Genomic DNA, 26,018 nt, shown 5'->3' with positions numbered 1-26,018 from the left:
AAGAACCACCAGAGGTTTAGGAACTTTGCTGATAGTTGAGACCCATGAGAAGCTGTCTCTGAAGAGTGACCTGCTCACCCCAGCCTGAAGTGGATTGGCCCAGAAGCCATGCCGTGTAATTAAGGTAATGACTGATCCATTGGCTACTCTATACTCAGAAGTGAACTCTGTGCTAGTAAGAATGTTTATAGCCATCATTTTAAGCTTCAGCCCACTCTCTCCAGGGACTGGAGGGAATCCCCTTTAGGAGGGACTTTTTTGTAATTTGGTTCTTGCTGTATCTTTTTAGTAACTATTTCTTTGTAATGGCTCCTAGATATTATTAACCGGTTAAATGATATGGGGAATATACTGACTGGTAAGTGATACTGGGGGAATATATCAGATGGAGGCTCAAGTTGATAGCATCAGGAAAAAAAAAACTTTATCCCTCAGGGTTACTCCTACAGCCTTGAGAGCACACAGGAGCATAGTTCTGAGGCCACTGCTAGTATGAGTTGGGAGAATAGCTCATTACATGTAATTCTGCTTTTTCCAATCTTTCAACAAGGCTTTAGAAGAGAAATTATGCAAGGGAAGATTATATTTCCCACTCTGAAATTTCTCATTCTTGCTTTTTGGAATTTTGAAGAGAATTGTGGTAAATGTGGCATTTTCTTTGAATCCCCACCACAAATGCCATGTATATAGTAGGCACTTAATAAATGCTTGTCAAATCGAACTGATTAAGTTGGCTTCTGTAGGCTGCCTTCAAATATGAACTACCTCAAATTCTTTCAAGTATAAAGGTTGTTTGCTGTTCGTTTTTCTTGCTCTGTAGTTTTCTATGATTTAGAAAGGTTATGTCACCTTTATTTTTCAAGGGGGCAGCAGTGGGCTTCTTATTCAGAGCTGGAATGCGTAATATTTTCTAAGCAGTGACAATTTGGGATAGACTCAGAAATCTAGTCCCTGATTGAGTAATTCTTGATGAAACAGCATTTGGAGAAGCTCTCAAAGACTACCTACATATATAATATGGAGTTTTCTTCAGAACATGTGAAAAAAATCATCTGACTCATGGGCTGAGACTCCTGACAGTTTTTCCTTCTTGCTTTGTGAAGCTTTTAATTTAGGATTTTTTGGGTTTTTTGAGTGGATTAAGAAGGTGCAGAAAGACAGGATAATATAATACATTTGTTCTTGGAAGTCTTTCAGGGAAATGAGATTAGAGGGTCTTCTGGCAGAAAGGATCTATAGTAGCAAAATGTAAGAAATAAATGGGGAAATTCTATCAGAAATAGGAATCTTTCCCTCCTCAACTTGGACACAATTGTAAAGAGATTAATCACATTAAAAGGAAGAGCTTGAAGATTCTTCCTGGTATTTTCACACTATTGTTCTGGTGATGCTGCTTTAGAGCTGAGTATCCAAAGAATTAAAAGTGAGGGGCAATGGCTTGGCTCATGGTGGGCATAATCAGACTGTACCATATTTCAAATAAAAAGTTGCACAGGAGAAGTGGCATTAAAGATGTCATCAGAAACAGATATATAGAAACATGAAAAACAGATAGGCTGGTCATGTATTGGGAGCAAGGGTTTAGCAGAGGACAGTCTATCTATTTAACTGGGATGCACACAGATGTAAAGAGGACCAACACGTTGAGACACGCCCCTGCACAGATTTACCAGAAGACATGGACGAGAACCTCACAGGATAAGCAGGGATAGAGGGGTTTTGATCTGTATTGTTGGAAGGAATACTCATATTGATGAGATCATGGGTTCATTAAAATAAGTGCTAAAGTATTTTCATTTTAGAATGGGGAATATCTGTGACTTTAGGAGGAGATTTATGGCAATATAATAAACTGGGCGGAGGGGAGTTGTGCTTTGGGGCCCAAAATGAATCTAGAAAAAAAAAAAGAATGGCATGAAGTTATCCATTTTCAACCACAAAATGTTCCCAGTTTTTTTTGGGTGGAGATAATAAAATGAGGATGAAAAATGTTGGCTTCATCTTTATATCCTAGGCCTACTATGCCTAACACAATGTCTGGCGCTGAGAAAGCACTTGAAGCATGTTTATTTAACTGAATTAAGATTGCAGAAGAATAATAAAGCATTAAGTGAGGAATAACTAGGTGAACATTTGGGTCACAGGCCTGTGCTATCCTTGACAGCCTTTATTAACCTTTGCAATTTTCAGTCCTGTTTATTAAATTTTCAAATCTGTTGTGTGATTCACTTAGAGTAACACAATAATTTGTGCTGAAATTAATGTTTTTGCAAGTGTAGGAGACAGAGGGAGATTATTTGCAAATGATTAAAAAATATTTATATTTAGGTTTTATTTTCTTTTCAAGTTTCCAGTTTGGGGCTTATATTAGTCCAATTGACCAGGCAATTATTGCAACACCAGTTTGTGAACTATAATCTGGGTTGAATTTCCACAGGGTACACTGAGAAGAGTAAGTTAGAAAGCCTTGCTTTTTCATTCTAGTAATGACAGAGGCAAAGATAAAAATAGAAAAGGGTAAAAGACACATGTAGAGGGAAGTAGAGGAAAAGGGGCAGCAATTAACTATGTTGCCTTCAGTTCTACTGCTTGTATGTCCTAGCGAGGATAAAGTATATTCTAGTTAGACCTCTTCTTAAAGCAGTGGCTCATTTAAGAGAAGAAAAATAAGGAAAGGGAATTATGTAAGTTACATGTGTGAATCAAATGGGATGGAAATGGAATAAAAATTTAAATGTATTAAGGAATCTCACTATTTAAAAGAACGCTGTAGGAAACCTCCCCCTCCCGAAAAGGAAATAACTGTCCCTAATACATGTTTTTCCTAGGTTAGGATCTTTATAGTTTATACTTTCTTAAAGTGGGTATGCCTTTATCAAACCAAATGATATTTTGGTAGCAAAATAGAGTTTGCCCTCAAGTAGCTTAATTCTACTGGGATTACAAAGTAAAAGCAACATATAGACAAAGTAGATAACAAGGTGATTTTTTATGGTGACGATGCTGACATTTGGAGGATCAGGAAAGGACTTCTGGAGGAAAGAGAACTTGACTAAGCCTTGAAGGGCCCTGAGAGTTCCAAATGGCAAAGGTGAGGGGGGGAACATTCAGTTCAAGGAGGACAGGCTATGCAAAGGCACACAGATAGGATGGAATGTTGAATGTGGGGTACATAGCAAGTAGAGTAGCATGACTAGAACACAGGTACATTACAGGGGATAATATGGAACTATCTCAAAAAGATAGGGTGGCACCAGATTGTGGATGCCCTTCAGTGCCGGACAAAGTATTTTTTAGCTTTTCTTGGTAAATAATAGGGAGCCACTGAAGATTTTTGTGCAGAAAAGTGACATGTCAGAAGATGGAAGCAAGGCCAGGTAACAGATGATGAATATAAAAGCCTGTCCTGTAAAAATCCTGTGAAAATTGTATTAGGAGTGCTAAGTAATAAGCCTGTCCCAGTCCTTAATGATAGTGCCTTCATTCTGTCTCCAATTTATCCTGTATATAGCTTCTTTGTACATAGTTGTGTTCATGATATCTCCCCCATTAGACTGGGAACTCCTTGCAGGTAGGAATTTTTTTTTTGGCCTTTGTGTCTCCGTTTCCTTAGCACAGTCTTTCACATTGTAAGTACTTAATGAATACTAGTTGACTCACTGACCCCATACTAAGTGCTTATTAAATGTTTATTGAGACTAATGCAGCTGAAGATAACATTAGCTTTTTTTGGCTATCATATCACACTGCTGATTCACTATAAGCCTTATAGAAGTCTACTAGAACCCCCAGATGTTTTTTAGAACTGTTGTCTAATAATGCTTTCCTTATCTTGTACTTGTTAAATTTATTTTTATTTCTACATCTAAGACTTTACATTTACCCTTATTGAATTCTATGGTACTAGATTCAGCCTAATGCTCTCTGCCTGTCAGGATACTTTTAAATCCTAACTCTGTTATTCAGTGTGTTAGTTATGTGTCCTACCTTTGTGTACTCTGCAAATCTGATTAGCATGCCGTTTCTGCTTTTATGCAAGTCACTAAATATAAAAATGTCAAACAGAGCAGGACCAAACCCAGATTCCTGGAGAACTCCTACTTTTCACTGAACCAACCATCTAGTGCTAAGTCAATCTACTGTGTGATCATGCAGTCCACATCTCTCTACCTTCTTCATAAAAAAGCATGAAATCAGAAGCTTTGCTTAAATCTTGGGAAACTATTGGCACAACATTCTCTTCATCTCTTAGTTTGTAGTCCTGTCAAAAAAGGAAATGAATTTAGTCTGGCATCATGTATCTTGATAAAGCCATGCTGGCCCTTTTAAATGTTCATCCTCCAGCTCTTTAATAATCCCTTCTAGATTTTTTTCCCCCAGGAACTGAAGTCAAGCTCACTGGCCTATTGCTTGTGGACTCTGTTTTCTTCCCTTTTTTATTTGAAAGTTAGGACATTTGCCCTTCTCCAATCTTGTGGCATCTGTCCTGTTTTTCATGATTTATTAAATGTCACCAAAAATGGCTCCGTAATAATATCTGCCAGTTCTTTCAGTACTCAAGGATGTAGTTTATGTAGGTCAGGTTCCTTGAATTCTTTGGAGCCATCTAGGTGTTCATTTACTATCAACTTATTTATCTTGGGTATCAACTCCCGATTAGTCATTTTCAATGCAAATATTATCCTTCTTGGTATAAAAAAGGGCTTGCAAAATAGGGAGAAGGGATGTTTTGTTTGAGGAATAGAAAAGTGGCTTGTGTCACCGAATTGTACAGCATGTGGAGGGAAATAAGGTATAAAAAGACTGGAAAGGTAGGAAAGGGCCAGGTCATAAAAGACTTTGGAAGACAAACAGAGGATTTTATATCTGATGCTGGATGTGATAGGGAACCACTAGATTTTATTAGATGGAGAAGTAATATGGTCAGATGTGCATTTTAGAAAGATCAGTTTGACAACTGAGTGGATAATGGATTAGAGTGAGGAGACATTGGAGGCAGGGAGACCAAGTTGAAGGCAGTAGTCCAGGTGTTAGGTAATGAGGGTCTGCCCTAGGATAATTAGGGCAGCTAGGTGGCACAGTGGATAGAGCACTGGGCTTGGAATCAGGAAGACTCATCTTTCTGTGTTCGAATCCTGCCTTAGATACTTGCTAGCTTTGTGACCCTGGACAAGGCATTTAACCCTGTTTGCCTCAGTTTCCTCATCTGTAAAATGAGCTAGAGAAGGAAATGGCAACCACTGTAGTATCTTTGTCAAGAAAACTACAAATGGGGTCACAAAGAGTTAGGCATGACTGAACATCAGCAACAACCAGGATAATTGCAGATGAATCAAGTGAGGATTTTTTGTGGATTGGAGAGAGCTGAGTGAGTTTGTAGACAGTAGCAAAGGAGTTAATAGACAAGACGTGATTGAATATTAGTGAGAAAGTAGGGATATTAGAGGGAGCAACCTGCCGGAGAAGACAGGATGGCATGGGATCACTTGTGTATGCTTGCCCTGGCAAGGAAAAAAGGTACCTCCTCATGTGAAATAGGAGTGAAGGAGGAGATAGTGGCAGAAAACTTCTGAGTGATGTGAGATAAAGAACGGAGGAGAAAGGGGAGCTCTTTGAGAAGACCTCAATATTTTCAGTGAAATATGAGGCAAGGCTCTGAACTGAGATGGGGCAGGAGGGAGGGGAGGGTTGATATGGAAGGCTTAAGGAGGGATAAAAATGTTTAGAAAAGTTCTTGTGATGAGTGGGGTAGTGAATAGATTAGGGAGATGTAAAAGGATTGCCTTGCCACAGTGAGGGCCCCGTTGAGATGATATAACATTGTAGTGAAACCAATCAGCACGATTTTGTACTTTTCTCCAGCTTTGTTCAGCAGTACATAATATGGGGTGAAGACTGGATGGTGGGAGTAATCCCAGGCTGGAGTTTGGAAGGAAAAGATCTTCAATAGGATAAAGGGGCAAGGGTGTAGAGAGAAATGGACAGCAGAGATTTTAAGTGCTTTACCAGAGGTTCAGGATGGTAAAGGAAGGAAAGCGATATTCTGGTAAGGGAACTGAGTGGCAAAGGGATGATTGTAAGTCACAGCAAGGATGGAGAACAGGATTTGGAGTTGCAAGGCAGAAAGAGAGATGGAATGACAACAGATTATGATCAGATAAAGAACTTTCAGAATTCACGAACCTGGATGTGGAGCACTGGTAGGTGATGGCAAGTTCAGGGGTCTGACCATCTCTGTATGTCGCTGAGTTGGGGTGGAGAAGTCAGTCATGGGAAAGGAATAAGGTGAGGAAATAGAAGGTTAAAATATTTGAGACACAATGTCAAATACCAAGAATACAAAAAAGGGCAAAAACATGGTCTCACATTCTGAGACAAGATACAAACATCTATGTACCTACAAGATATTTGCAGTGTAAATAAGAGGTAATCTGAGAGGGAAGTCACTAGCCAGCAGTGAGGGCACAGAAAAAAGCCTCCTACAGAAGATGGCCTTAGTGTGCCTATCTGTCCACATATCTCCCACATGAATTATGCCAATCTTTTTTCTTCTTTGCCAATTTTCTGGGTGTGACATGAAACCTCAGGTTCGTTTTGATTGCAATTCTCTCGTTAATGATTTGGAGCATTCTTTCGTGTGGTCATTAATAGTTTTTAAGTCTTCTTTTGAGAACTGTTTGTTTATGTCCAAGCCAACTAGACTCATTCCTTCTCCCCTCTCCTAGTTCTGCTTCTCACTCTCAGAATTTCTTCACCTTGTCCTCATGTGATTCCCTCCACCCTGTGCTTTTCAGCTGCTTTTATGTGTTGTCTTCTTCTAGTAGAAAGTAATTTGCCTGATACAAAGTAAATGCTTAATAAATTATCTGTCTTCTGTCTTATCTGTCTCTGTCTCTGCGTCTATGTATGTATGTATGTATGTATGTGTGTATATGTCTGTCTGTCTATCATCTATCTATCTATCTATCTATCTATCTATCTATCTATCTATCTATCTATCTATCTCCTTGACAACTTATCTATTGGATAAGTGGATAAGGTGTTGGTGTTATATCTATTAGCTTTCTATGTATCTTGCATGCCAAACTTTTATCTGAGAAATTTGATAGATTTTTTCCCATTTGCCTACTTCCCTTCTTAACCTCAATTTATTAATTTTTTTAATACTGAAGCTTTTCAATTTTAAGCAATCAAATTATCAAAAGTAATCAAAATTAACTATTTTATCTTTTGTAATTTATTAGACAGTTTATTTTTTAAGAATACATCTCCAACTCATAGCTGTGAAAGGTATGTGATCTTTTTCTCTTCTAATTTTTCATGCTATGATCTACAATATTAAAGTCATATAGCTATTTTTGATTTATTATGGATCATGGCATTTAATGTTGGCCTAAACCAAAATTTTCCCAGACTGCTTTCTAGTTTTCCCAGAAGTTTTTTTTTAAAACTAAATAGGGAATTCTTTCCTAAGTAATTTATGTTTTGGGGTTTATCGTACACTGGATTATTGAGTTCCATTGTTTCTGATTCTTCCTTATGTATTTTGTTCCATTGATGTTCTTCTATATTTTTTAACCAATACCAAATGGTTTTGATGGATGCTGCTTAATAATATAGTTTGAGGACAGGAAGTGATGCAAGGAGGAATACCTCCTTTATTCCTACCTTTTTTGATCATTCCCTTTGATATTCTAGATCTTTTGTTTTTCCAAATAAATTTTCTTTTTCTTTTTATCAAATTCTGTAAAGTATCCCTTAGAGTTTGATTGGTATAATATTAAAACTGTAAATTAACTTTGGTAGTATTGTCATTTTTATTATGTCTCCACAACCCAGCACTCAGCACTGAATATCTCTCCAGCTATTTGAATTGTTCTTTTATTTCTTTAAGGAGTACTTTGTAATTGAGTCCATACAATATTTTGTGTGTTTTGGTAGATTGAGCCTCAAATATTTTATGTATTTTGTAGTTATTTTTAGTGAGATTTCCCTGTTATTCCCTTTTAAATTTTATTATCATATAGAAATGCTGTTGATTTTTGTGAGTTTATTTTGTAGTCTACAACTTTGCTGATGCTATGAATTGTTAGTTAGTATCTTTGCTAATTCCTTAGGATTTTTAGGTAAACTATCATGTTATCAGCAAATAGGGGTGGTATAATTTGCCTATCTTTACTCTTCCATCAGATTTCTCAGTCTTTTGTAAACAGTGTTTTATTTGTGTGTAGTGGAGGAGAAAAGCTCTAAGATGGGAATAAGTTAACTTAAATTCTAGCCTTTTCTTTGCTACTAGCTGGCTGTGTGATTTTGGACAAATCACTTACTCTTTCAGGGACTGTTTCCTTTTCTGTAAAACAAGGAGGTTGGACTGGGTAATCTCTAAAGACCTTTTCAGCTCTGATATTTTATAATGTTTACTACACCTAATGAACACTACAAACAAAACCCCAAAATGGAATAATTTCATAAAAAGTAGTATGCGTCAGAAAGGATCATTGGCAGGAAATGATACAGAAGTGAGAGGCTGCAGTCATTATATTTGTTCTGCTATTTATAGATCTCCTTTGCATTTGTGTTTCAGAGTTTGGTAGAAGATTGCTATCAGGGTTCATTTTAAAAGGCTGGTTTGTGCTCACACTCATTGGTTATGTCCCTAAGCTTCTTCTCTTTGCAGATTCCTGCTGCATTGTTCGGGGAAGCATAGACAGATTTTCGTTGTCGGTCACAATGAACTTCTTTTTTTAAAAAAGGAACACATTTTGTTTTGTTTGGTGTTTTCCTTACAGGGAGTTGACCTGTCTTCGTTGATTCCATCCCATTTTTATCTGAGTATGTCTATAAATGGAGAGCTGGTACAGTCATCGTGAACCACTAGGATCCTTATAATGCCTGGAGACCCTGCAATCTTTGGAGTCAGCAAATAGAGGGTGTGGACCTATGGAGGCTCTGCTCGCTGTCTCAATTGATCCTGAAGAGAAAAGGGACCAGAGGTGTGTCCCTTTTTGCCTTATTTTGTTTTCAGTGTCTGATTTATGGATGCAGTGCCACAGGGTGAAGGTAATAGTGGATAGTTAGTACCTGTCATTTGTGTCCTGGACAGGTAAAACTCACTTTATGCAGTTTGATCAGTTCCAAAAAATTGCATATATGAATCAAGTGTGTTGTAAATGGAATCATATTTTAAATGCATTAGGGAATCTCATTATTTTAAAAAAATGCTGTGGGGAACTCTCTTGTAAAAAGAGTTTCCATATATATACATATATATGTATATATATTTATACTTACATATATATTCTAAGTTAGGATTTTTATAGGTCAGATTTCTGAAGGTGGGCATGCCTCTTTTGAGCAATGTGATATTTTGGCAGCAGAATAAACAGATTGAGGAACATTTGCTTTTGTTCCAGACCTGTTAGCTTAGATGTTTGCTCCTTGAGGGCAAGGACCCTTCCCTATTTATCTTGATGTCTCCCCCAGGATCTTGTATATAGGAGGCCTTCTGTAAATGTTTATTGAATGAATTTCCTGTTAGGACAATATTTGGGCAGAGGATGCCATAGTAGAGGGCTAGGTTTGGGTCTTTAAGACTGCCAACCAAAAAGAACCTCACCGAGCTATGTGATTTTAAGGTAAAGCTTACAGAAATGCAAAAGGAGATCTCAGATTTCTGAGAATGGGCACAGCTCCATTCATTTTCCCACTAATATTTGGGGCCACCCTGCATTTTGTGGTTTTAGCTCCTGATGCTAAGGTGCTACCTCATTGGGAAGGGACAGAGACCAAGGGAGACTGTGCACCTTTTCTGGATAGGTGCTAGTTTCTCAGCCATAGTGTTCCTGGTAAATAAACCACATTGGGGAGAAATTTAAATCACTTGGCAGAATTTTCTAATGTCTCTGATTAATTTTGATTGTATTCTATTGCATATTTGAAGTGTCTCTCCTAAGATAAGTAAATATATTCAGGCTTTCTTTGAATTGCATTATTAATAGAGCTACTATGGAACTCATCAGGTTAAGAACTATGTAGAAGAATAAAATATCTAACAAAATCCTCCTCCTCTTTCAGCTCCAGTAGTTGGTTTTTAACTAGAGGAGCAATTTTTCAAGAATTTGTGGTCTTCCACACAATTTCAGTCAATATCAGTGGGTCTAGATGGAGCATTATTGATGACAACATCTGTATTTAGAGGAAAATCATATTCACTTTCTACTTTTCAGTATTTATAGGGCTTCAGAAGTGCTTTGCATCTGTTAGATTAAAGAAAGTATTTATCATTATCTTATTACTTATAATTTTAATGTGTGCCTGAAAGTTTGGTACATATACTCAGCAATGAGAGCCATGCTGGCTCTTTGTCAAGACAGAGGTTGTGGTTAAGATTTTTAACCTTGCCTTCAAGTGTGCTAGTGTTTCTGAAAAACTGGAAATGTAATGTTAATCATTGTTCATGACAGATATTATTTGTCAAAAGAAAGCAAACACATCATCTCTTTCTACTAGGGTGAAAATATACTTTTGTTGATGGTAAAATTCCAGAGGATGTGTTTTCATGAAGTCAGGGAAAGGAAAAAATATGATCTTTATATTGCAAAATTGTCAGGATACAAGGCCAGTTACCATCAGATCTTAGAATCTCAGAGCTAGAAGAGATCTTAGAGGTCATTTAGTCCAGCCTCCCATCCAGTTCAAAAATTCTGTTTGCTGCATCTCTGTAAGGTGAATCTAGCCTCTGCTTGAATATATCCATTGGCTGGGAACTCACTAATAATGGTAGGAATAGCTGACATTTATATAGTGCTTTAAGACTTACAAAGAACTATACATACATTATCTCACTTGATCCAGTCTTTCATGAGGTAGCTCCATCACATTTTTGGACAGCTCCAATTATTCAAATTCTTCTTTTAGCTGAACTCAGTCTCCTTGTAACATGTCTTTTGCTTATAGTTCTGTCCTCATTGACCGAAGAGAATAGGCCTAACTTCTTCACATGATAACCCTCTAGATATGTGAACATAGCAGTTATGTCCCCCTAAGTCATCTTTTCTCTGGGCTAAATGTCCCTAGTTCCTTCAAATGATCCTTGGATGAAATACTTCCTGGCCCCCTCAACATAGGTTGCCCTTCTTTGGATATTCTCCATCTTTCCTATAATCTTATGTCTAGAACTAATCAATATTTCAGATGTGATGTGATGAGGGCAGAAGACAGTGGCATTATCAATTTTCTTCATTGGAAGAAAATTTGATTAATTGATATAGCTGTACTTTTCACAATATAATGCAGGAAGGGGTCTCTTTCTAGGTGTCTATTTTCAATCAGTCAACAAGTATTTGTTAAATGCCTTCTCTGTTGGCGTAATGCTGGCTAAGTTGTAGGTTATACAGAAAAAAATGAAAGATCTTGTTCTCAAAGAGTTTATATTTTACTGAGGGAGAAAACATATAAATCCATAGATAAATAAATACAAGGTAGTTGAGGGGAAGTGGGCACTAGCAGTGGGGAGAGGAAAATCCAGAAGGATTTCATGTCGAAGGGGGTGCTTGAGCTGAGTCATGAAGAAAGTAAGGGATTCTTTGAAGCAGGCATGAAGAGAGAGTGTATTCCAGTGCAAAGGCAGAAGATGGAGTGTGGTGTATGAGGAACATGAAGGTGCTCATTTGGCAAGATCCTAGAAGGCAGGAAGGGAAGTGATATATAAAATCATTGGACAGGTTGGTTGGGACCAGATCATAAAGGGCTTTAAATGCCAAAAAGAGGAGTTTTGCAAGGAGGCAAGAGGTAGCCATTGAAGTAAATTGAGTAGCAGGATGACATTGTCAGACCTATGCTTTAGGAAAATCACTTTGTAGCTGTATGGAGGATGGACTGGAGTAGAGAGCAAGGAGACCATTTATAATGCCTTTGTAATACTTCATGGCAAGAAGAGGATGGATGCAAGAGATATTGTGGAGGTGAAACGGCAAGACAGTTTGGCAACTTATTAGTTGTTTGGGAAGAGGCGTTGAGGGTAATGATAAAGTTTTGAACCTGGGAGCCTGGAAGGATATAGAAGTACACCCACAGTTACAGAGCATAATAGTTTGCTTTCTCGATGAGTTCAGTGCCTAGCTCACAGTCTTTTTTTCTTCCTCAACTCCTGCCCTTATATTAAGAGACTTCAGCATATATATTGTTAGTTCCTCAAACACCCCAGCCTCCCAGTTCTTCAACTTACTCATTTCATATGACCTACTTTTCTACCAACCTCAACTGCGTACAGAAATGATTCTACCCTGGACTTTGTCATCTTGCCACATGTGTTTTGCTTTCGTTTTCATGAACCATAAAATTTTCTATCTCTCCCTGTCTTGCAGCCCTTAACTTTGTTCTTCATCCTCACTGCAACCTCCAGTCCCTTCACCCTCAGTTCTTTTGCAGGCCTCATCACTGGCTACATTCTCCTCACTTCCCCATTTTGACCCCTTGGTGAACCAGTTCAACTTTATATTGTCCTTTTCTTTTGAGTCTCTTGCGCTCTTATCCTATTGCTGATTTTGCCCTTGCTAAGCCTCAGCCTTGGATTACCGTTTGCTGCTCAGTCCTATTCACAGTGCTGCTGAATGAATGAATGAATGAATGAATGAATTTATTTATTAAGCACCTGCTATGTGCAAATCATTGTGCTAAGTGCTGGAAACTCAAACAGAAAAGCAAGACAGTATCTATATCTACTCTCAAGGAGCTCACAGTCTCATGGGCAGGCAGCATATATGGAAGGTTTTAACATATTTTTATTTATTTTGTTAAGTATTTCCCAATTACATTAAAAAACTAATAGTTTTTTAAAATGTTGAGTTCCAAATCCTCATTCTCCTTCCCACTCCTCCCCTACCCCTTGAGAAGGCAAGCAATATGATTTTGATCATATGTGTGATGTCATGCAAAACATTTCCATATTAGCCATGTTGCAAAAGAAAATATACACAAAAATATAAAGAAAGGGAAATAATTTGTACTCACAGTTTATCATTTCTCTCTGGAGGTAGATAGCATTTTTCGTCATGGGTGCTTTGGAATTGTCTTGGATCGTTGTGTTGATCACCATAGCTAAGTCTTCCACAGTTGATCTTTGTTACAATATTGCTGTTACTGTGTACAATATTCTCCTGGTTCTGCTCACTTACTTTGTATCAGTTCATATAAGATGTTCCAGGTTTTTCTGAAACCATTTTGCTAGTCATTCCTTATAGCACAGTAGTATTCTATCACAATTGTACCACATTTGTCCAACTATTCCCTAGTTGATGGGTCTTTTTTACCTTTTCTTTTATCTCTTTGGGATATATACTTAGTAGTGCTATTGTTGGGTCAAAGGGTATGCACAGTTTTATACCCTTTTGGAAATAATTTCAGATTGTTTCTGAGTGGTTTACAACTCCACCAACAGTATGTTAGTGTCTCAATTTTTCCGTATCCCCTCCAACATTTATCATTTTCCTTTTTTGTCATCTTAGCCAATCTGATAGGTGTGAGATAGTAACTTAGAGTTGCTTTAATGTGTATTTCTCTAATCAATAGTGATTTAGAGCATTTTTTCATGTTACTATTGATAGCTTTGGTTTCTTCTTCTGAAAAACTGAATGTTCATATCCTTTGACCATTTATCAATTGAGGAATGACTCTTATTTTTACAAATTTGGGCCTTTACCAGAGAAACTTGCTGTAATTTTTTTTGTAGTTTCTTGCTTTCCTTCTAATTTTGGCTGCATTAGTTTTGTTGGTGCAAAAGTTTTTTAATTTCATACAATTGAAATTATCCATCTTGCTTCCTGTGATCCTCTCTATCTCTTGTTTGGTCATTAACTCTTCTCTTATCCAACATATTTTTGCAGTTTTAGCTGCAAGTCAGATGAAAAAGTTCCCTAATCCTTAGGGTGCAGTGGCAAAGCAGATGATAATGCCTCTTCTTTAATGTTATTTCCATTGATAACATCCTATCAGTTTCTGATATCTAACCATGTTTGGGGCCAACCTTCCTCATTGCTACCACCATCAACTGCCACTAATAGGAAGATAGATACAGAATAATACCCTCCCACCTCCTGCCCTCCTCTTTTGCTTCCAGCCTAGCCCTCATAGCTATCATATAGGGAAGCAACTCTTGTGGAAAAGGGGCCAGTGCCAAGGATTTTGGTGGCAAGAACTTTTTTGGGGGGCCTTGAATAGCTGTGATGGTGGCCCCTGTAGAAGCAGTGACCAGGCTGCATCTCATAGGGTCTGCTTCCCAAGATGATGGCTGAGGACACTGGGCTGGAAGTATTGATATTTTCAAGGCTTTTGGGCCCTGAGTCCTGGGCTGTCTTCATCAGAGCTAAGGGGAGATAAGGTGGTGGTGATCTGACATGCCTGGCACCTTCTGCCTCCTGTTTCTCCCTCAGGGGGCCTTGCTGCCTCAGCTAGCCTGGCAGTAAGCGATAGTTAGTGAGGGTAGTTAGCTTATTCTCCACAGGAGCTGCTTCCCCAGTGGACGGTCATGAGGGCTAGGCTAGAAGCAGGGCTGGTGGTCTGGGCCAGGGGAGGGGAAGAGATGCGCCACTCCCAGGTCTCCTATGCCTGTTTGCCTATTAGTGTCAGTTGGTCAACAGTTGCTGGTGATGAAGAAGGTGATCCCCTTCTCCATAATGATTTCTCCCCTCAATGATGGCTGTGGGGCCTGTGCAGGAAACAGGGTTGGTGGTTGGGAAGCACTGCTAGCCCCAAGATTCTTGATCTCAGGGTGCCTTGCTACTACTGCTATCCTGTCTTCCCTGTCCTGTGTGTGAATGGATTGTGAAACTGTGCTGACTGGATCCATTACAAATTTATGCTACATAATCTCAACTGGGCCTCACTGTGGCAAGGCAGTCCTTTTATCTCTCTAATCAGTTCACTATCCCACTTACTACATCAGCTTTTCATACCTTTCCTCCTCAACTCTTCCATGTCTCCTCATCCTTTCTTTTGAGAGCTTTGCCTCATATTTCATTTGTAGTGAGTTTCCTCTTCTCCTCTGTTCTTCATCTCACATCCCTCAGATGTTTTCCACCATAATCTCCTCCTTCATTTCTGTTTCATATGAAAAAGTGGCCCTTTTTCTTGGCAAAGAAAACATTTCTATGTGCACATTCCATCATGTGTTCTCCATTGTATTTCCTTTTATCATTCTTCCCCTCACCATTATTCAATATTTTCCCATCTACTGGTTGCTTCCCTGCTGCCTACAAACATCCTCAGGTCTCCCTCCATCCTCAGAAGCCTAACCTGATACATCCATCCCTGATTGCTGTCTTCCTGTATCTGTCCTTCCTTTTGTGGCTAAACTTCTTCAGAAGACTGTCTATAATTGATGCCTCCACTTCCTTTCCTCTCACTCACCTCTTAACTCTTTGCAATTTGGCTTCTGATTGCATCATTCAACTGAAACTACTTTCCAAAATTATTACTGAGCTCTTAATTGCTAAATCTAATGGCCTTTTAAAAAAGTCCTTATCTTTCTTGACCTCTCCATAGCCTTTGATACTATTGATCGCTCTTTTCTTGATACTCTCTTCTTTCTAGGTTTTTGTGACACTGCTGTCTTCTGATCCCTTCCTTTCTGTCTGACTACTCCTTTGTTTTCTTTGCTGGATCTTCATCCGTGTCACACCACCAGAGTGGGAGTCCCCCAAGGCATCTTAAACTAAAAAATGTCCCAAACTGAACTCATTATCTTTTCCTCAAACCCTCCCTTCTTTCCAGTTTTCCCATTACTGTCAAGAGAACCACCATCCTCCCAGTCACCCAGGCTTGCAACCTAGCTGTCATCCTCAACTTCTCACTCACTCCACATATTGAATCAGTTGCCAAGTCTCATGAGTTTTCTGTAACATCTCATATATACCCCTTTCTCTCCTCAAACATTGCACCCACCCTGGTGCTGTTCCTCATCATATTCATTACCTGGACTATTGCAGTAGCGCTCTGCTTGTGTCCCTGCCTCAAGTCTCTCTCCACTACAGTCCATTCTCTACTCAGCTGTTAAATTGATCTTCTTAAAGCACAGGTCTGACCATATCATTGCCCCTCCCCCCACTCATAAAACTCCAGTGACTCCAAGATTAAATATAAAATCCTCTGTTTTGCTTTTAAAGCCCTTCATGACCTGGCCTCTTCTAACCTTTCCGTTCTTCTTACACCTTATCCCTGTCAATGTCCTTTTTGATCCAGCGATACTGGCTTCCTTATTGTTCCTTGAGCAAGACACTCCATCTCCCTAACTCTGAGACTTTGCACTGGCTGGCCCCTGTACTTAGAATTCTCCCTCCTCATTTTTGCCTCCTGTCTTCCTTCAAGCGGCAGCTAAAATCCCACCTTCTACAGGAAGCCTTTCCCTATCTCCTTTACTACTAGTGCCTTCCTTCTGTGATTATCTTTAATTTGTCCTGTATATATATTTTTGCACATAGCTGTGTATTGTCTCCCTTGTCAGACTGTGAGCTCCTTTTTTGCCTCTCAGTATGTGTTCAATAAATGCTTATTGATGATTAGCAGGAGGAGGAGGAGGAGGAGGGGGAAGAGGAGGGTGGCTACTGTCAATGTTCAGTGAATAAAAAATAAAGCTGTGATAGTTTGACTTAGTGCAAAAGGGCCACCCAACAATGCTCTACTAAAATGGTTCTTCTCATGCTAAGGCCCCCAGATAATCTGGAACTGAACTGAGGGAAGAAGATGTGAGAGACTGTGTCAGTCAATCAACACTCCTTGGCTCTCACCTAGATTCCTGGCACTTTTGCATTCAGCGTTCTCTAAGCTAACAGCCTTGTATGGAGGAACAGTATTACCCAAGGATGCTCGGAACAGTGGAGAGAGCCCCAGAGAAGGAGTCAGGAGAGCTGCCCTTCTGTCACAGCTTCACCACTTGCCAGCTGGGGGACCTTGGGCAACACGTGGCCTTCTCAGAGCTTTAGTCTCTCATCTATAAAATGGGAATATAAATGCTGACTTTGTACCGTGATTGTGAGGATTAAGTGGAAAGATATATGTTAAGAAAGTACTTGGAAAAGTGTAAAGTGCTTTAGAACAGAAGGTATCATCGTTATCTCTTCTTGAATCCATGAGCCCACCATGGAAAGGAGGTCCCCAGAGGGAAATCTGGGTGGAGAGAACCAGCCAACCCGAAGAGTATGGATCTGAATCACCAGGTGCAAAGCTTTAATTAATGTAGCAGCTGGCCCAGAAGCCCAGCTGGGACTCACTCAGCAGCCACCTACCGGGGGGGGGGGGGGGGGGGGGGTGGAATGGAGAATAGGATCTAAATCAGAGAGAGAAAAACCCAGCAACTGTGTGTCCTAGGGAAAACAACAGACTTTCTCTGGCAGGAAACATTATAACCATACTCTCTTAGACAAACTTAATGAAATCAGTGTTAGGAAGAAATAGCTGCATTTGCTTTGTGTGCTTGGCTTTCTTCTGGTGTTGAAACAATTGTGGCAACACAGAGACCTCAGAAAAAACTAGAGAGTTCAAGATGAGTCTAGATGATTTTTTTTTTGTCATTTGTTTTACAGACCACATTGATATAGGTCAAATTCTGAAGTAAGAGTTTGACCATCAGATTCAAAGACCAAACAGTCAGAAAGGGACATGAGCACTTTTGCCATCCAGTGGTCCCCCCTACTGAGGCTCTACCTAGTCTGTAGGCTATGTCAATGATATCTTGGGACTTGAAAGCTATGGTTTGGAGTTTGTTTTTTTCAGTTAATGGATTCCTTCCACTTATCTTTCTTATTTCCCACTATTTACAATGAAAATAAAATAATGAATCTGAGGTCTCGTAAGGTTCTGTCTAATTTAAGCTCAAGCTCCCCAATGACTACATGAGAGTCTTGTTGATCAGCCCCTTTGCCTTCTCTTCTCAAGCTTTCCATATCACCCCTTTCTCCATTCTTTCACCTGAAGACCTTTCATACTTTACTGAGAAAATAAGGCCATTTGCTGCTAGCTCTGTCTTTTCATCTTCTCGAACACTTTGATATCATCTCTCATTCTTTCCTTCTGTATTCCAATCTCCAGTGAAGAGGGCCCTTCTCACCACGGCCAGTTTCTATATGTATCTTTTATTCTACCCCTCATATTTCTTCTGTCAGATTACCCCTATAATTATACCCTCTGGTTCTAATCTTCAATCTTTTCTTATACTGGCTTATTCCATGCTGCCTGTACACACTTGCAGTTCTCCATCATTCTTACAAAATCCTCACTAGGCCCTACCATCGTCTCAAGCTATCATCCTATATCTCTTCCTCCTTTCAGAGCTGAACTTATAGCAAAAGCTATCTACCTTCATTGGTGTTTACTTCTTTCACTTCTTTGAAAAATTTATATTAATGTCTTTTATTTTTATATAGCCTAGATTTACCCTCATATGTTTCTGCCTCTCACCACATAGAAAGCCATCCCTTATAACAATAAAAAAGAAAAAAGAAAAAGAGGAAGAAAAGAAAAATAATTAGTAAAACCAGTCAACACATTGAAAAAGAAGCTGATGTGATATGCCATGTTCCACACCTGTGGGAGAAGGCATTTTCTCTTATCTCTTCTTTGGAGCCAAGCATGGTTTTTGTTTTCTGTTGGAGCATAGTTCCAGTTCACTGCTCAACCAACACATCATTTATTGCCTCTTTTTTCATCGTCTTCCAACATTTGTAATTTTCCTGTTTTTTAATCTTTGCTAATTTGATGGGTGTGCGATGTAACCTCAGAGTCACTTGACGTTTCTTTTACTGATGATTTGGACCATGTTTTCATATGTTTGTTGATAGCTTTGATTTCTTCCTTTGAAAAATGATTATTCACATCCTTTGACCTATTGGGAAATGGCTTTTATTCTTTTATATTAAAATCAGTTCCTTACATATCTTGTCTGTGAGAGTTTTATCAGAGAAACTTGCTGTGATGATTTTTTCCCTTCTGTTTCCAATTTTAATTCCATTGGTTTCGTTTGTGCAAAATCTTTTTAATTTTATGTGATAAAAATTGTCCCTTTTTATTTTCTATGATCCCCCTCTATTCCTTGTGTGGTCATGAGTTCTTCCATTAGTCATAGATCCAAAAAGTAATTTCTTTCTTGCTCCTATAATTTGCTTATCATATCACCTTTTATGGCCAAGTCAGATATCCATTTGGAGCTTAAGTTGGTATCAAGCATGAGAGGTCAGTCTATAACTAATTTCTCCCAGACTGCTTTCTAATTTTTCCAGTAGTGTTTGTTGAATAGTACCTAGTAATGGTGTTCTTTGGCTTTATTGAAGTGTTTTTTTTCCTGTGTTTTGTACTTAATCGGTTCCACTGATTGACCTCTCAATTTTATCCAGTACCAAATCATTTTGATAGTTACTGGTTTGTAGTTTAGTCTGAGATCTGGTATTACCAGATCCCATTCTTTCCCACTTTTTTCCCCCATTATTTCCCTTGATAGTCTTCACTTTTATCCTGCAGATGAACTTCATTATTATTTTTTCTAGCTCTGTAAAATAACTGTTTGGTGGTTTGGTGTGGCACTGAATAAATTAATTTAGCTAGTATTGTCATTTTTACTATATTGGCATGATCAGTCACACATGAGCAGTTAAGATTTTTTCAATTAATTAATATGACTTATTATATTTATAGTTTTCCTTATATTTAACTAACTTTGCATTCTTGGTGTAAATCTAATCTGGTCATAATGTATAATAATCTTTTTGTTATATTGCTGTAGTTTATTTGCTAATATTTTATTAACATTTTCTGTATCAGTGTTCACTAGGGATATTGGTTTATAATAGGGTTCCTTAATCCTTTTTTATGTCATGGACTCATTTGGAAGTCTGGTGAAACCTGTGAACCCCTTTTCTGAAGAATACCTTTTAAATAATTGAAGGAAATACCAAATTTCAGTTAGAGGTTAGTGAAAATAGAGATGCAATTTCTTCCCATCTAAGTTCACAGATCTCCTGGAATCTATCCATTATCTATAGTGCAGGGATTTTGTCAGGTTTAAATGGGATAATATTTGTAAAGCGCGTAACATAATGCCTGGCGTGTAGTAGGTACTTAATAAATGCTTATTCTCTTTTCTTTCTATCTCTACAAAATCTCTCACATAAGTCTTCTTCCAAACTATCACTTTAGTTCAGACTCTCATCAGCTCTTGTCTGCTCTTTCTGCCTCCACTCTCCCTACCCCAGTTCACCCTTTACCTGCTGCCACTCAGCTTTCAAGGGTACAAATGTGAACTCAATAAACTCTAATGATTCCCTTTTATATAAACATCCATTTTTAACTTTTAAAGCCATTTACAACTGGCCCCCACCTACCTTTTCAATTTTCTACTAGATCACTCCTGTATTCCTGGGGGCTGCTCTCCAGATATACCACTCCATTTCCCTTCTCTGTGCTTTTGTCCTAGCTGTCCCCCATGGTTGCAAGGCTCTTTCCACAGCACTCCTCTTCCTCTTCCTTGTTAGTGCCTTAGCCTTCCTTAAATTATTTTGTATTATTCCTGTCAGTCTGTGCTCATACTGAATCCCCCTAGTAGAATGTAAACTCCTTGAGGGGGAGGCACTTTCTTTTCTGTCTTTGTATCTTCAGAGTCTAGCATTGTACCTGGCACCAAGTAGACTTTTAATAAATGTCTGTTGAATTGAACCGAAGTGGCCTTTAATCTGGACTTTAAAGAATGGGTAGGATTTCAAAAAGGTAGAGATAGAGCAAAAGTATTCTGGGATGAGTTAAATGTGGACTTCTTGATGGTCGGGTCATCAAGTATTATACTAGGTACAGTGGAGGAGAGGAATAGTGGGCCTACATGGGCAGGGTCAATGTGGCTGCACTCCTGCTTCTGGGAGCCAGGACACAGCTTTACTTTCCAGGCTCTCTACCCACTGACTGCAGTGCCTCTGCTCAGTCTTGTTCATTCTGTCTTCCCGCATCTAAGGATAAACCTATTAATTCTACTTTCACATCTTTCTCTCCCCTGTACCCTTCTTTCCCTTCATATAGCAATAGCACTAACTCAGGCCTCTTGCCAGGACCACTGCAAAAGCTTTCCAACTGGTCTTTCTCCTTCGACTCTGCCCCTCAAGGGTATCCTCCACTCATTTGTTAAGATGATTTTTCTAAAGTGTTGGTCTGACCATGTCACCTCCCTGCTCAGTGAGCTCCAGTTGACTCCTTGTTACCTCCAGGATCAAATAACAAGTTGTTTGTTTGGCGTTTAAAGCTCTCCATAACCTGACCTCATCCTACCTTTCCAGCCTTTTTACACCTGACTGTCCTCCACAAACCCCACAGTCCAGCCACACTGGCCCACTTGATTGTCCTCACACACAGCACTCCATCTGGCCCCATTCCTGGAATTCTCTGCTTCCTTACTTCCAACTCTCAGTTTTCCTGGCTTTCTTTAAGATTCAGCTTGCTGTCTCCCCCATTAGATTTGTGTTCCTTGAGGGTGGCTTTTTTGCTTTGCTTTGTATCCCGAGTGCACATAGTGCCTGGCACATGGTAAGCACTTACTACATTGCTTGTTAATTGGCTGGCTGGCTGACTACATCCTCTCTGTAACATCCCTGACAAATGGTCATCCAGCCCCTGCATGATTACCTCGAGTGATGGGGAAGTCACTCTCAAATGAGATAGTCCATTTCATTTTTGAGATCACCCATTGGGAAGTTCTTTCTTAAACTGAGCTGAAAATGGACCCTGTTACTTTTACTTTAGTTCTTCCCCCTGGGTCCAAGCAAAATAAGTCTCATTCCTCTTCAGTAGGACAGCCCATTTAAAATAATCACAATCCCCTTAGTTTGATGAGTGATTGTGGTACACACATGCAGAATCACAGATACTGCGGAGATGGAAGAACCAATCCCCTAGATGAAAAGTTGGACTTCTGAGGGGGAGGCAGTAGCCCCTCTGGTTACCTTCTACAGAAGACTGCAGAGGTCAGATGCCAAGGCTTACAGGGTATAGTGGTTCTGGGCAGCAACAAGGGAGGGAAGTGATGCAATATATCACAACCACAGAGTCAGCGAGAGAAATGCCTGCCTGTTGTCTTAATTAGCAGCCTGTCCTGTTCTAGCTGCTGACTTGCAACAGCATGGAGCAAACCACACCACATCAAGGAGGCAGAGAGGGCACCTCTGATGTATACAAAGCATTGAGAGCACAGTGCCTTTTTAAACTGTTTTTCCAGACTCAGGTGTCTTTCTGACCCATATGGTGGCCAAAATCTGACAATTGCTGGAGGGGCAGACTATAAAGGCAAGCTGAATGTTTGGGGTCAGTTAGATAAGTAGGAAGCTCTAAAACAGCATTATCAGGGTTTTTTCCTCTCTCTCTTTAAAACAGTTTCCTCTCCCTTAATTGGGTCTCCAAGGCAATGTGAATAACATTGGCACCTCTGAACATTACTCTGTGAGAGTAATTATCCTAACAGGCCTAGAGTGGGGGAGGAGAGGCAGAGGTTGTCTTTGGGTTTGGAAGGAAAAGCCACATCTGATATGTCTGCTCTGCTTGGTCCTCTAATTGATTTTGAGAGTAATTACTGGTGTAGGTTTTCTGAGAAAACACCTTGCCCATGGTTTGTACAGGGAGCCAGGAGGTGATTGATAGGAAATGAAGTTAAGAGTGAGCACATCCCACCCTGGACATTATGATTTCCTTACCCATACCAAAGTAAAAAGATCTGGGCAGCTTCCAGAGGCCCAAGGAGGGGAAGTGATTTTCCTGAAGTCACATAAGGAGTTAAGATGCAGAGCCAACCCTGGAACTATGGTCTCCTGACTCATGGTCCTGGTAGCTTTCTCTTTGGCCAAGTATTGTGCTTCATTTAAACCTCTGGCCTGGGTTAGAGTCATTACAGAATCATAGAATCTTAGGGTGGATGGAATGCTGTAATTCATATAGTCCAATCTCTTACCTGAAGCCTAAATATTCTCTACAACATTTACAAATGGTTATCCAGCCATTCTGAGCTCCTCTGGTAACAGGGAACTCACTACTTAATGAGGCAACCTATTTCATCATTAGATAGCTCTAATTGGTTAGAAAGGTCTTCCTGATATTGAGCTGAAATTTGGTTCCTTGTTACCTCTATCCATTGATACATCTGTCCTCCAGTTCTCGACATTCATACTCTGCCAGGTTCCCTCAACTTTCATTGCCTACTTAGACTCATATGACTTAATCTAGACTTGCCTCCCTGGACCTAGGCTCTATGTGTGTTCCTCTCTTAGCTCCCAGATCAGAGCTGGCTGAGTGATAGTAGCTGTTGGCATGCCTCAGTCCTGTCTAGATGAAGTCCCAGGGCTGACCCCCCTCACTTCTGCCACCATGCTGCTGTTTCTTAAAGCTTTATGTGGCTAAGGAGTCTTTTCCCCATTATCCTTCTCTTTTTTCTCCTTCCTCTTCCCTTTCCCTTTCCTTTCCTATTCCTTTTCCTCCCCCTTCCCTATTCCTTCCCCTGTTTCTTCTATTTCCTTCTTTATTCTTTCTATTTCCTCCCATTTATTGTCTCCTGCATGCAAGACACTGCTAGTGCTAGATGCTAAGAATGCAGAGGAAAAAAAATGAAAAACAGTTCTTGCCCTTAAGGAGTTTCTATTTCCATATACAACATTTAAAAGAAAAAAGAATGAATATCATAGGACAAAAGAATATATGAATACGATATATAACTTGATGATGGAGCTAACACTAATAACCAGGAGGGACTAGCAAAGCCTTTCTGAGGGAGATGGTACCTTGAAAGAAAGCTAAGGTTCTTAATAGGCAGGTGTGGGGAGGAAATACATTCTAGGAATGGAGTTGACTTTTGTAAAGACCTGGAAACAGGTGTTAGAATACTGGGTTTGGAGAACAGTAAGTGGACCAATTTTGATGGAGAAGAGAGCCCATGAAGTCTTTTCACAGGTTTGGTTTAGATGCACATTCAGGTCTTTCATCTTTTTACTGCCTGTTGAGTTTGTAATCAATTTGGAAGATTTCAAGTTAAGACTGTGTTAGAAGGCACCAGAAGCCAGTTTACCTTTACTTAGCAGATACTGTCAGGCAACTGTTTTTCCCACAGGGTTTACTCTAGTTTTCTCATAGGGCAAAGTACACTAGCTAAGCTAGTGTATGTGGTCTGGAGATATGGGGTCAACTCAGTCAGTCAGTGAGAATTTTCTAAACATCAGCTGTGTGCTTATTAACGCTATTTTAAGCACTATGGGGGACACAATAGGAGACATGGTACCTGGCATCAAGGAGTTCTTAATCTAATTGAGGAGTCAAAGCTATCTTCCATGAAATAATTAGAGAACTATATGATAAATGTGTGATCCTGTTTATAAATGCGGGGGTCCCAGAAATAAGATCTGTATAGCCTAGAGTATATGGAAAATGTATCTTGAAGAGGGAAGATTTGAACTAGGCTTGAGAGGTAGAGAGGATTTGTACAGGTGGAAATAGGGAAGGAGGGCATACTGATTGAGGGAAGAAGAAGAGTGGGAACAAATGCCCAGAGGAATGAGCCTGGCATCTTCAGGGACAACAAGAACACAATTCTAGCTGGGTCAGAGGTACATGTTAGGGGTATTGGGAAGTAAGGTTCAATAAGTAGAATTTTGCCAAGTAGAATTTACGACAGACCTTGAAAGTCAAGGAAAGGAATTTGGATTAATTCAGTAGGAAGCTATTTTAGGTTCTATATTAGGGAGTGATAAGATTCATGCATATTTTTAAGAAAAATTAGTATGTTAGTAATATATGCAGGGTAGTCCAGAGGAAGGAGAGACTGAAGGCAGAGAGGATAAGGAAACTATTGCAGTAGATCAGGTATAAGGTGATAGGTGCCTAGACTGACTTGGTGGCTATGTAAATGGAAAGGAAGGGACAAAATCTAAAAGATATTTTCAGAAGAAGAAATAACAAGACTTGATGACATTTTGTCTTTGTAATGAAAGAGAAGGAAAAGTCCAAATTTTTTAGTTGGGAAGAATAGTGATACCACTGAGAGAAATGGATTGGTTAGGAAAGGGTTCTAGTTTTGGGTAGATCACGGATATACCAGATTTTGATATGTTGAATTTAAGGTAATATGTAGGCTGCCCAAATGGAGGTGTGCTGCAGGAAGTTGTAAATGTAGGACTAGTGCTTCTGTCAGGCAAGACTGGAGGTAAAGATTTCAGTCATCCACTTCAATATATTTGAAGCCATGAGATTGGATGAATTCTTTGAGTGAGTGAAGATGGAGAGCTTATTCTTGGGGATTATCCCTAGTTAGATTTCAGGAATAGGAAGAGGAGCCAGCAAAGGTGTTATTGATACAGTAAGAAAGAAGTGGGAAGGTTCAGTGTCTCAGAAACCAGAGGAGGAGAGAGTTTCAATAGAGAAGGGGTAGAGATTATTACAGGGAGGTTGAAGAGGATTTCATGTCTGTCAACAAATGCTTTCCAAGTTTGCATTTTCCTACTGAAAAATGACTTTAGGATGAAGAGGGTAGAGTACTACTTGGGCAAAAGGTCTCTTCTTCCTTTGGATACTATCCAGTGATAATTGTCCCTTTTCTATTGTCTACCTAACAGTGGTACCACAAGCATTAGGATTTTAGGAATTTAGAGAGTACCAAGAACCTGATCTATGTGCCTGGTACATAGTTACTGCTTAATAAATGCTTGTTAACTGACTCTCTCTGTCCTGTCTCACCTCCTCATTTCTCCTGTGTGTGCATCCATGTGCCCCTGGTGCTCAGCATTGACAGCTGAGGGACGCCCAGGATCTTGATTCCTATAAATGTGTTCCCTCCCTTCCTTAAGTCTTAATCCCTTGCTTGTGACTCTACAATTGGTTGCTAAGGAAACTGATTGTGACGTCACAGGATGAGGACTTCAGGTGAAGAGGCAGGAGCAGGTGAGTCTGTAGGAGATAGAGATTTTATGTAAACAAAGGAGGACTTTTGCCTCTATCCATATATAGATATATATGTATAT

At 39.5% G+C, this 26,018-nt stretch overlaps 1 protein-coding gene across 1 annotated transcript in view; it reads left to right on the top strand.

Annotated features, from left to right (window-relative positions):
• Positions 1 to 8,576: 8,576 nt before the first annotated feature.
• The window catches only part of TRIM66 (tripartite motif containing 66), a 115,917-nt gene continuing 98,475 nt past the window's right edge, over positions 8,577 to 26,018 (top strand). The window contains 1 exon segment of the mRNA XM_078148552.1: positions 8,577 to 8,993. The gene's annotated coding sequence lies outside the window, so the exon portion shown is untranslated.

The sequence above is a fragment of the Phascolarctos cinereus genome, unplaced genomic scaffold (genome assembly GCF_003287225.1).
Source record: "Phascolarctos cinereus isolate Bilbo 61053 unplaced genomic scaffold, phaCin_HiC Scaffold_9;HRSCAF=440, whole genome shotgun sequence".
NCBI classification, from domain to species: Eukaryota; Metazoa; Chordata; class Mammalia; order Diprotodontia; family Phascolarctidae; genus Phascolarctos; species Phascolarctos cinereus.
This window is presented reverse-complemented; position numbering and strand designations above follow the sequence as displayed.